We start from the raw sequence: 13,453 nt of genomic DNA, 5'->3' as shown, positions 1-13,453 counted from the left end.
AAAGCGTTTTTTCTTTATTAATTTTTAAAAGGATATTAAAAGGGATTTTTAAACAAAATTTTCACATTTGCAGAGGATATACCTACCTACCGTTAATCACTCAAGTGAATCTGATACTCTTGACTAAAAATAAAAAATAAATGTTCTTTCCAATTTTCGTTCACAAGCAGCCTACGTACAAGCCTCTCGGGTTGAGAGGGCTTGGAGTGTAGATCCCACGAGGGTCCAAACGCGGATTGGGAACTTCACATAGCTACATTATTGAAGAGTTTCGCAAGTTTCCTCGCTATTTTTCCTACATTATAAAGCTTGTAGTAAATTTTGAATATAATTTTGTATATGAATTACAAACTCACGATGCAATCATCTAAAATGACCCTACTGCGTACATTTTGTTTAGGCTCCGCTAACATTGGATATTTATAGATATGTATTTGCATCGAGCGTTTTTTGTTACTGTATTTAAGTTAGCAATAAAGATTTTTTTGGGTAAACGTAACTGAACATCCTACAACTTTTCTCAATTTCTTAGTAACAAAATACTCGGAGAAAGACGAATCATCAGAATAATACTTACCTATGTAATCTCAGTAACTCAATAACAGGTAGGTAACATTGATTAACAGCAATTGGGCAAATTACACAAAATAATTGGTATTAATTAGCGGAGAACGTAACTAAACGACGATAGCTTCAACAGCATGATTATCGTAGATATATATATATGTATTTTTTATACATAAATATGTTTTTATTGATAGAATAGTATAAAAGGTAGATAAGGTACAATAAAAAAAAAACTAAAACTACTTTATAATTCAATAAGCTTAAACTATAATAAATCTAAGTCTTGAAACCCTCGGCTTCGCTCACGATTCTTCTTTTGAACCACTCGTTTCATTCGTGGTTCAATTCTAGGACCTTTCGCTTGCTTGTAAGTAAGTAAGTGAATAATTATTTGTTTGGCAGAATGAAGCACTCGCACAGTATACTTTCCACCCTTGCTTCAAATGGGGAACCTCTTTGTTTTTGCTCCATCTCTATATAGTTAAGTGCAATAAGTAGAGGCAAATAAATATACTGCATTTTTTGTAGCGGCAATAAAAAAACACATTATGTACAAATTTAATTAGTCTATCTATTGCCGTTCTGAGACATTGCCCTGTGAGAGGCAGCCTAACAACATATAGAAACAGTATTGGATATGTTCCGTTTGTCATATTTTAATATAATTGTTAAAAGAAAGATTAAAACTGCATTTACCATGCAAAAGTCTTCAGTCTTCTGGTTGACGCTTTGTTTAAAGCCAGCAATTTGAGTTTCCGCCTGAGTGCTCTTTGATATGTAATCGAATTCGTGCCCGAGACGAGCGCACGGTGAGTTAGAAACAACGGGAAAATGTTTTTATGCCCAGAAATGTAAAAAGGAAAGTGCTTTAAAGTATACCTGGCTTGGCTCCTGTTTTGTAAAGTGTATCTTTAATAGGAATAGTTTGCAGTTGGATCGCAAGGAAAATAGATGTAGCAGAATGAATTTAATACTGAAATCTGTCGCAGGCACTCCACGACACTGTTTGAAAGACAAACAAAACATTTTTTGTTACATAATTGGGACTAGGAGGCCGTGTCAATAGCAAGGATCTCTTTTTTTGTTACCCAGGAATATGCCCCAATGTTGGGCAAAAGCCTTCCCTTGTCTCTGCTACTCTTCTTAATTCTGGGCATGCACTTGCCAATCGAGCTGAAAAGCCCTCACGTCGTCCCGCCATCTCCTCTTGCGTCTGCCTCTGCTCCTTTGGCCATCCCTGGGAACCTATTCAGTAGTATCTATCTAATCAAGGTGGGCTAAAATAGCCATGGTTTGTATACCACAACATGGATGACGGCGACGAGGTAGGACCAGGAGGCCTGGACGAGAAGAAGATCCTTAACGACTGGGCAGACACGGCTTAAAATCTAGAGGAATGGAGAAAATAGGGGGATGCCTTTGAGCAGAGTAGGAGACGTCTTCTCTGGGCTGATTAAGAAATAAATGTTTTGAAATTTAACAATAATGGTTTTGAAAGTAACATACCTTGTTCTTGTTGGATTATTGTCAGCAACCTGCTCACTTGAACTATTTCCCACACGCGGCGAAAATATGGAACCAGCTTCCTAGGACAGCATTTTCGGAGCGGATCTTTGAAAAACGAGCCTATATTAGTTTCTCAAAGGCCGGCAACGCACATGTGGTACCCGTATTGCAACTCCATGGGGGAAGGTGATTGCTCCCAATCAGGTGCTCGTTTACCAAAGCAGAGATTTTCCCAAATCGATTGTAGATTATACATTGCTAGAAGAGCTTCTGCTAAATTGACTAAAGACATTTTGACTTTGACTTTGAAACTAGGCTTCCACAGTTTTTACCTCGGAGAAATGCCATTCAATCTTATCATGCCCATCATGTTTTACGCCCCGAACACCAAACTCCAAATAAATTGAGCAGCCCTCGTCTCGTATGTAACTCCCTAAATCAGGGCAAGATATTCCGATAAGTTCCCCAACTACGTATAGATACAAATCTTGTGTCATCAATTGCTAAGACCGAGCTAACGAGTTGCCTCGCCGAGTTGGGCCGGTGTCATACTGCTAACTGATCGAGTGTCTTTTGTCAAACGTATGCACTTCATATGGCTAGGAGAAGTTTTGATTGAATTTCTAGATGGTGAATTCGTTGAAGAAAGTTTTCTTGCTACCGGTCCTATCCAGTCCCGATAATTTCAAAAATAATTTTTTTTATTTTAAATGTTTCGATGTCTGAAAATGAGCTTTGGTTGAGTTCGAAACGCGTCAGTGTAGTGTGGTGGTGGTGATAGATGGGTTTGTGGGATTTGTGTGTTCTTACAGTGTGGAGGTGGAGGTTTCGATGTTTGTAATATCGCGATATTTTAACATCCTGCGTAATTTGGGTATTAGAGATTTGTTCTCATCTCGGTTTTAGCCATTTCCGTGCGACATATACGGAGATACGGATTTGAATTTAGAGGATACCTAATGTCACAGTAATGCGTTTCCGTATATTAAAATTTTAAAGGTCTTTATTCATTACACCGTATCATAACATGACAGTTTTAACAACGTGTCAGGCAAAAATATATTCTTTGTATTGAAAAGTATGAGACTATGTCCACTAGCACGTTTCCCAACCAACCGCATGTGCGCTTGACATTCCGTTCCTAACACGTTCCTATTACGGTCATGATACGAGTACGGTGTAGTGGGTAGAGACCTTAAACAAGAACAGAAGGTGCTAGCCGAGAATGTTGAAGTACTTGGCTTTCTGACGTGTTAACTGTTCAATTCAACGCTCGGATAGTCCAGTGTCGAGTGGGGTTAATGGGTGATACTATTTACCGGCACGGATAATACCGACATGGAAATACCGAACCAATATTTCGTGTACACGCCCAAACAAACTGGTGTCAAACAGACAAGAGTTTCTATGGGTGTGTCACAATATGTCATGTCGGTATTTCCATGTCGGTATTGTACGTCCGGTAAATAGTGTCACCCGGGTTAATTAACCTTGCCGTAGACTTATTTGGAACTGAATTATAGTCAATAAGTAGTGGATAAGCCCCAGCTTGCTCGATAAGTCTGACTAATAACCGGCCAAATAACGCGCCCCATTGCCTTCCACGCGTGTCGCCTTCGAGATATTAAACCTGCTTGATTTAGTGCGTTTCTCTACTGATTTATGCTGTGTATAGGCTTAAGAGTGCTAGCTAAAGTTCATTAATAAGCTTTCAATTGATTTAGAAGCTCGGTACAGCTTAACCTTTGAGAGTAGTCGGTCTATTTATTTAATTAATAACAGTATTTATGGCTCATTAAAGTCAGTCTAAAATTAAGATTATATTACTGTTTCGGTGAATTTCTAAATTGAGCAAGCACACTACAGCGCAGTGCGCGGTTTGCAGCTGCCACCGTGGCGTGTGCTCCAAGAGAAAGGCCTACGAATTAGTCCGAAACATGTCGAGCTAAACTCGATTAAAGACGTAAGTTTTTAGGTTTTTCACTACAAAATAAACATTTTAACTTTTTTAACTTTCAGGATCATCTTTAGAGTAGATAAACTTCGCGGAAGAACTTAATTTACAAGTAGATAGCACACTGTTATATAAAGCAAAATTCCTATGCGCAGCGCGCGCAGCAAAACAAAACATCAATCAAATCGAAAGCCCGTCCTTCATTTAGGTCATAAAGTTGCGAGCTAATCAACGACGTAGAGACATCTATCGAGCTTGTAATCAAACTTCGAAAGTGGGACGCTACGCCATCTTGTAAGCGTTAGTGGTTGATGGGTATGATGAACGACGCCTGCGATGTGGGTCGAAGAGAGATGGCAACCCTTGGTTATGGGGATTTATGACTATTTAGTACTATAGGTATTTATTGTCTTAGAAACATCATTGTGTAGGTGTCTTAAGAGACGTTAACTGTAATTTACAACGACAAAATTAGCCAACTAATTCCAATATATAAATGAGAAAGTAACTCTGTCCCTCTGTTACCTCTTCACGCCTAAACCACTGGTAAAATTTGATGTGGAGATAGTTTGAAACCATGAAAAGGACATTGGAAAATTGTATACCTACTTAGGTTGATCCTTCAGTCACGCGTTAAACGATTTTTTTGCACTCAAAACCGTCGGGAAAAGCTGGCTATCCATAAAACTAAAACATTTAAATCAGCTAAAGTCACGATTATTACTCAGGAACGGTCCGACTAGTTTCGGTCTTTTCGTAATACCTTACAAGCAAGCGTGACTCATTCTTAGGGGAAAAAAAATAAACTTTTTGAAATAAATTTTAAACTATGCGTTTCTTGTATGAGGATCACCTTAATTTTAATTTAATTTATTTTTTATTATGTGCTTAGTTGTCTATCTGTTAGGATTATCAAGACAGCCATATGACAGACAGACAGAAGGACTGCGAACCGAAATAGGGTTCCTTTTGTTACCTTTCGAGCACGAAACCCCGAAAAAAGCATCCCTAGTACAAAAGCAGTTTCAGCAAGCGACAAAGCCTTAATGAGTACCTTAGTTTAATATACTTAGATAGTTTACTCTAAGAAAAAACAGTGACGCCGAATATGGCACATAAAAAAGACATTAGCTCTAAATATGATGGATGTGTACTATCTGACATCTTTTTTACGCGTCGCCGAAAATGTACTTAAGCTAAGTGGTGCGCGTATGTTTTATCTGTGACGTCCTTTAAGAAGGACAAAATGTAGTTGTATTTGGAAAAATATTTTGAAGGGATATTTAGAAGGGAAGCAAAATTCCGAAAAAAAATCATTTGAAATCAATTCCTTCAAATATATTGCTTTTCCTATTATAAGTTATCAGGTACTTATCATGAAAAGGCAAGCTTTTTCGCTCAACAAGGCTTAACTCTTTAAGTTATGTGAAGAAATTATAACTTGTTTAGCTTCTTGCGATTATACGAGTACAATTAAATAATACCCTTCCCATGCTTCTGCCAAGGACATCATAGTGAAATTGGTTATAAAAAGGTACATGAATCAGTTTGTTTGACTGTACGTTTCATACATTGGCCATTAAATAAAAATGATGGCTCTTGAAAGATGATTCCAAGATCGACAATCAGAATCGTTTATTTGCTAGAATACAGATGTGAGAGTCCGTGCCGAGCCCGGCTTTAGAATAGGAGGGGTCCATTTCTTGTCGTGGGTGTCGTAAAAGGGACCTGATGTGAGAGTGGACATCAGTACTCGATAGCAGGGGTCGGCAACCTTTTGGCAGACATGGACCAAATAGTGAAAAAAGTAGATAAAGGCGGGCCACACTCGTAAGATAATTTTGTACCTAAAAAAAAAACTGTACCCTTTCGTTTTATTCGAAGTTTTGGGAGAAATATGCATTTTCCTACTCAGAAACAAGGGCACAATCGATTCCTATCGTTTGAATGTCCCAATTTTTCATAATTATAAAGTTTTATGAGTCAGTTTTGTCACGCCCATACTTAGTGTATGAAAAAAACGTCGCAAAACTGTCATTTTTCTGGGGTTTTTTTTTTCCAAAATTTCATAAAAATAGAAAGGGTAGGTACACCTGCCTGAAGAGAGATCTCTATTGTTGTCTCTCACTGAATCATCTTCTGATCTTATGTATTCTATATTATGTATTCTGGCAAATAAAGCATTCTTATTCTCATTCTCATTCTCATACACTTTTTTTTAAAACGCCCAGACATCTACCTAGTTACCTATTGTAAGTGGGTAGGTACTATCTAAGTGATTTAAAAAAAAACAGTCGCGGGCTGGAAGGAGATAGGTCTCGGGCGGGATCCCTTTGTTTTCCATATATTTTTTGTTCCGAATTTCGATAATCAGAAATTGATATCCATATAATTTATAAACATAAACATCACTAGTCATAATTTTTGTTCAGTATAATGCTTATTAGGTCTAATATTAATGGCATATAATATTAAATTCTATAATCACAAAAGTCATACATTTTTAACTATAACGTTCAAAGTTCAAACGATAATTATTCAGAAATAGTTTAAACCATATCATTTCACTGTACTAATGGTTGTTACTCATATCGTTTTAATGCCTAAAGTGTCTAGGTCTAAGAAACCAAATCCATAACATTGATAGGCATATAGGTAATTACTCAGAAACATTTCCAGGCATAGGCACATTTGAAAGTGCTAATTCATTTAACTACGACTTTAGAATATAACTAATAGAAATTATGTTGAAAACAATTTGATTTGTGCGCGCGAGCGAAGCGAGCGAGCAAGACGGGTCGGAGCAGAAGCGACTCGGATAGGTTAGGTTTAGTAGCTTAGCCTTCGATGTTAGGTTTTTTTTATAGCAGCCCGGATAATATTGCCTCACAAATGATTCTTGATCCTCGATGTTCCTATAAAAATTGCCGTCTATCCTACTAGTCCCATTGAATGATTATGAACTTGATTATTATGCATACAACTACAGTTAGGTATACATTCGGTAGTTAAAATATTATGTATTTCATTTTTTTGATAAATAATTGAATTCATTCTTATAATTATTATGAGGGTTTTTATTGATTTTATCATTATGACGTTAAATGTTATGACTAACTTATCAGGTGACTATCAATCAGTATGACCTGCGAAAAAAGACCTTACAACAATTATTATAAACTAGTTTATTGCCTTTAACATTATGGAATGGCATACTATATGGACATCGAATGTTTTGACTAACCAATTTTATGACTTACAATAATTATGACCTGCGAAAATCGGAACTCCACTTTATACTTTTTAATGTTATGACTTAAGATAATATGACTTGCAAAAATTATGATCAATAACGTTATGGATTGTTAAAATCGGAGTTTAAATTTTATGGGAAACAATAAAGACCCGTCTCGGGCCGCATGGGGCCCGCGGTCCACGCGTTGCCGACCCCTGCTCTATATGTATTCATCATCATCATCAGCCTGAAGACGTCCACTGCTGAACAAAGGCCCCTTTAAAACGCCACAATGAACGACAACTCGTCTCTTGCATCCACCAGTTTCCCACAACTCTCACGATGTCGTCAGTCCGCGTGGTGGGAGTCCTGCCAACGCTGCGTCTTCCGGTTCGTGTTCGCCACTCGAGGACTTTGTATAGGTATTGCTAACTACAAACTCCGGATTCCAGCTCTGCAGGGCTACTACGTATTTCAAATATCGAAGTTCGTATCGTACCGTCCCGCCGACACTTATATTATTTAATACGAGAGTGAGAGGGACGGTACGATACGAACTTCGATTTTCCCTTCTGCTGTGTGGAAAGCCAGGTGAAACCACTACACTATTTATCCAAGAAAGACGTTATGGTGGTTCACTACTGATTTTCATCCGACAATCACGGCCATTCTGTCAAGATCGTAACGACTTAGATGAGAGAATTAGCAACTTACAAAAATCTGGCCAAGTGCGAGTCAGACTCACGCACGATGGGTTCCGTAGGTACCATTTAAACAAAATTCATTAGACATTAGCAAAAAACGGCAAAAAAACACCCTTCAACATTTATTTTATTCTTTTTTTAGTACTTGTTGTTATAGCGGTCACAGTTGCACATAAATTGTGAAAATTTCAACTGTCTAACTATCACGGTTCATGAGATACAGCATGGTGATAGATGGACTGACGGACAGACAACAAATTCTTAGTAATGAGTTTCCGTTTTTACCCTTTTGGTACGGAACCCTAAAAATTTACTTTATTTTTAGAACTTAAATGTGCTTAAAAGTAAATTTTAACGTTAGGAGAACAAAAACCTTTGTAAAGTCTAGCACGCACCAACCCATCCTCTTAATTGTGTTAAAACAAATAGGTGCGAATAGGAACGTGCTAGAGACAAATTCGACGAATCTAGAAGGTGCCATAGCGTACGAAATAGGGAACATGCATTTGACACGAAAATGGGTAAAATGTAATGATTTGATTTTTATTTAATTAATTTGAATTTATTTGGTTTGACATGGATAGACAGTTTAATTTAATTGGATGTGATGTGTTAATTTGAAATGAAACAGAAGCTAATTAATTAGGCAGTGTAGGTAGGTACATGAATGTCATGTAAATTAATGTAATTTGATTTAATGTAATAATAATAAATCTTATCTGCTTACTACCATAGTCTTATAAGAATATTGTATACACTAACAATACTTGGATCTACCCAGTTATCCAAAAATAAATTAAATAATTATTATAAGTTATTATTATAAAATTAAACACAAAATATCATATCATATATAATCGTTTCATTTTCATATGTTTTATGTTCAATGAAGAGTTACAATACAATACAATATCCTTATTCAACGTAAGTGACGCAGCGTAATTTAAAACGACAGCCATGTTTGACGGTATTCGGTCTAATTAAAAGGATACAGTTACACGCTGCTCTTTGTTGTGTATAAATACGGAATTTGACTTTTTTATATATGTTTTATAAATTAAAACTACACAATGCCTGTTATCGAATAGAAAAACATTTTTAAGCTACCTTTACAAATAAAAAAGTTATAAAGGTTTGAAATTCAAGATTAGACAGAGAAAGACATACTGGCATGTGACGTCACACGCCAGTACCGCCATACTTGCTGCATAGAGAAAAGCGTTTGAGAAAGAGACAGGTATATAGATTTTTCAAAAAATCTTTATAAATCCAATTTTCAACTAATTTAAATTTTCTTTTCGCTAAACACTATCTGTTTATCTATATTTTCATAGTAATATTAAGATATGGCAAAATCAGGAGTTCTCAAATACCGTATTATAACCATCTTATAAACTGCAAAAACTGAAAAATAAATAACTGCATTTCTCAAGCTATGTAGTTAATACCGCTAATAAGTTATTCATGTTAGCTAGAATTGAGTTATTAGAGACTCATTATGTTACTATGTAGGTATAGTCAAGTGCAAAAATAAGTATCTGTTCGAACCACTCAAAAATATGTTACTACGGCCTTGTACTTATTGCGTCGGAATAAGATTCTGTGGTGCTTATTTTTGAAACTTTGACTAAGTTCATATTTTTACACTTGCCTGTACCACGAGTAGTCACTATACCCATTATGATTTTAAACAAAACCATTGGAGAGAAATCCAAAAGTTTATTAACTTTTTAATCCTGTAGTAGTTTCTAAAAAGTTGGTAGTAGGCAATAAAAAGTATTCCGTAAATGTAACAGCGGAGACAAAAAAAGTATTCGATATTAAACCCGGAATTATTTTCTTGGTTTAGCTAGCAGTTTTAATCTTATAATAACTGGTTTCTGAAGTCATATTGTTGAATGACCTGTGGACGAACAATACAATCTCTGAAACTATATTGTCTAATGTATTTCGAATCACAACCGCTTTCACAATAGTTTCGCGCGTTGAACAGTACAGCTTGTACAGTCAACGACATAAATAAGTGATCATTTCTGTACCTTGTCGCTTTCAGTCGTTACACAATTTCGTATGGCTTTCCAACCATGATTTTAAAGTTACAAGGTACAAAAATGATCACTTATTTATAACGTTGATTGACTTATTATGATCAAAAATTTCAATAAATAAGATGTTGTTAAAGAAAACACTTTGAATACAAGCTTTTTTTGGCTGACTGTACATTTTGTTGTTTGTCTTTCAAACTAAATTTGCATACCAAATTTAAAATCGATGCCATTAACCGTTGAAGACTTCCGTCCTACGGAGACGATCTTGGTCGGAACACCAGAATTTCACTACCAGATAATTTATTGTCACCGAAGTAAGGCAAATTTTTATCTAACCACTGGAAATAGGACGAAATTTGGTTCCAAGATTTGATCCTCACTTAGATACATTGCAAGTTAAATTAAAGCTTGTAAAATCATTTAGGTCATGTTCCCTATCGTAGCCTATGCGGGTAGTCCAAGACATACCGGCTCGGTCGAGAGTAAGGCCAGCGAATTCCAATCAATCCACACATTGCTGCCCCTACTATGTGGGACAGTGGATGCGGCGCTTACCGACCACTCAATTACTTCTAAATTACTGAACGTTTGAAATATTAACTAGGCTTTATGTGAGCATCGAAGGGTGTCTTCGTTCCATCCAATGTAAAACTTTCATGCCCGAAGATGTTGATTAATCATCGTCAGATATCTTAGGTTTTAGGCAGTTAATTATGAAAAATAATCAAATTAGTCTCTATTTATACAGCGTGTATTTTTGATACTACCTCGAACTTTAGGGGCATTTAGTGAAGGCCCTAATAATCGCATTTTATTATATCCGCACTGGGCCCGCGTGGGACCTATGGCCCAAGCCCTCTTGTTCGTAGAGGAGGCCTGTGCCCAGCAGTGGGACGTATATAGGCTGGGATGGATTATGTTTTAGTACAAAATTTAGAAAATACAAACTGAGACATGGATGCACAGAAAAACCAGAAAAAGAGACCAGCACTGGGAATCGAACCCAGGTCCTCAGCAATCCGTGCTGCGTGCTTTAACCCCTACACCACTGCTGGACAGGAATCTAGACACGATTTTTTCCTATGCATACCATATCTCAGGTTGCTTATTTCTACTTTGCTACTTAAGCAGCAGCACTAGCGACATCTACCCATCTATTTACGGGATACCCGTAAAAGTAACACATTTGGAGTTGAAATAAAAAATACAAAAAGACTCCAAAAAAACCAATCATAAAAAATTTAGACATTATTTTGCTTACAAAATTAATTAGCACGCAATGTATCACTAAGCGATACTACTTTGTTTTTATTCAAAACGGCGCACTTGTTGACGTGACAGTTGTCACAGAACGCTTCTCTCCCGGAAAATATTTCAAAAAATAATTACGCTCTGGTAGTTAATTCTAAATTAAAAATTTGTTTAAATATCGGTTCACAGCACTTAAATCTTCGTCTGGTTACAGTTTGAGGTAGTATTAAAAATACACGCTGTACTAGACTACCCATGCCCGCAACTTCGTTTATCGCTATCCTGCGGATATTGTACTATTTGCTGGTAAATTAAATTATTTGTATCCCGCGAGTCTGATATTAGGCGACTGTGGAATTCTACTCCTACCAGCAGGGCTACTACGAAACTCGAAACTCGAAGTTCGTGTCGTGCGGTCCCTCTCGCTCTCGTCTTAAATAGTGTAAGTGTCAGAGGGACCGCATGACACGAACTTCGAGTTTCGTAGTAGCCCTGCAGCTTCTAGAAACCGCTGACAAACACGCTGAACTGTTGATAACACTACACCGGCTATTCTTGCTAGATACGTATATCTCGCTGGATTCGCCCGTTTTCCAGAGTCGTGAGGATTCTCGTACATTCTTCGGGTGCAAGTGACATAATTACTGCTTTAATAACGACCATTGGATACCGGGGCACTTCTTATACACATATTTTCTAACAGAAAGAAACAAAAGCAAAGACAGATGGGAGAGTTAGGAATTCAATTTTATAAAAAAAAACTATCGTTTGTGTGTATCTTTTTATATGCAATTACTTCATGTCAACCAGTTTAAAATAATAAGTTTCAATACTTAAAATCTGGATTATTAAATTATCTATACGGTGCAATTTATTTTTAAGCTAGGTGAATTCGTTTTTGAAATATCATGACTTATATTAGCGACCCGAATATTTGGAAAATTGAGTTGAATGATTTTAATCGCAGCCAATGTTATAACATTTATTTAAAAAAAACTGATATATGTTATTAGCGCACCAATAATGAAGTGTAAAAACAAAAATGATAACAAAAAAAATTAACCGACTACAAAAAAACACACACACACACACACACACACACACAAACATCACGCCTGTATTCCCAAATGGGGCAGGCAGAGTACACGAAACGTTACCGCTGCGGAGCCACTTTTAGCAATTTTAGGTTTAAAGGTTTAAAGTTTGACAAAATAAAACATGAAATTATTAGCTACCTTACCTTAATAGTTATAGTATGTATGTGAGATAGACGAAACCTCCTTAATATCCTCCTTTTTTTTAAATCGGTTAAAAAGAAGCCAAATCGGAGTAGTACATCTAGTCTCATGTGACATCACAAAAAATGACGATCGTATGCTTTGTGCACAGGAGCAAAAAGTACATAAAGCGCATGTGTGCTGCTGCCACGTTAGGAGCATGTTTTTCGGTTGTTTTGTATATGTCGTATCCTTACTAACAAATTGTTGCACACAGCTACATAAAGTACTCATTGCATAAACAATATTGAATGAACGAATGAGTAAATGTATGCAAGTTAATAGCACATTGCTTCGTATAAATGGATAATGTTAAAACATTAATAATTTTTAATTAACTTTTCGACATTTCTATAATTATTCAACTATTTCTGGTGTGCAATAACAAGTCATTGTATTGTATTGTATTATATTGTACTTATTGTATTATTCAATTAACGATTTATACGTTTTCTTACCAGTGAAAAATCAGTTATAAATATATCATCAATTAAAGAAGTGCCACATACATGATGCAATAACTCTGCTAAGACATTTTTTTTACATAAATTTATTAACTCTCTTTTGGGTTTTATGGTTAAAACATTATATATTCATTATAATTTATAGGTATTTAACTACGTTTGTTTATCCATTGTCTTTGCTTACTTTGCGACTAGGTCAATTGGTTTCATGTGCCAATATTTATTTATATGTATACAGATTTATAGTTCATTCATGAAGACCCCTATTTAACCTAAAGATAGCTATTTTTGCGAATAATTTCACCTACCTATTTCCAAAATAATTATAACCTTGCAGGTTTTCTGTTGAACTTGCTATCGGTAGTAAAAACACTCGTTTCAAAACCCCGCAGTCATGTTGTTGTGCGTGTGAGCTCTCCTGACGATATCATAACACTGCTTTCCAGT

Source organism: Choristoneura fumiferana, chromosome 7 (genome assembly GCF_025370935.1).
Source record: "Choristoneura fumiferana chromosome 7, NRCan_CFum_1, whole genome shotgun sequence".
Taxonomy (NCBI): domain Eukaryota; kingdom Metazoa; phylum Arthropoda; class Insecta; order Lepidoptera; family Tortricidae; genus Choristoneura; species Choristoneura fumiferana.
The sequence above is the reverse complement of the archived record's forward strand: the minus strand, read 5'-3'. Positions refer to the sequence as shown.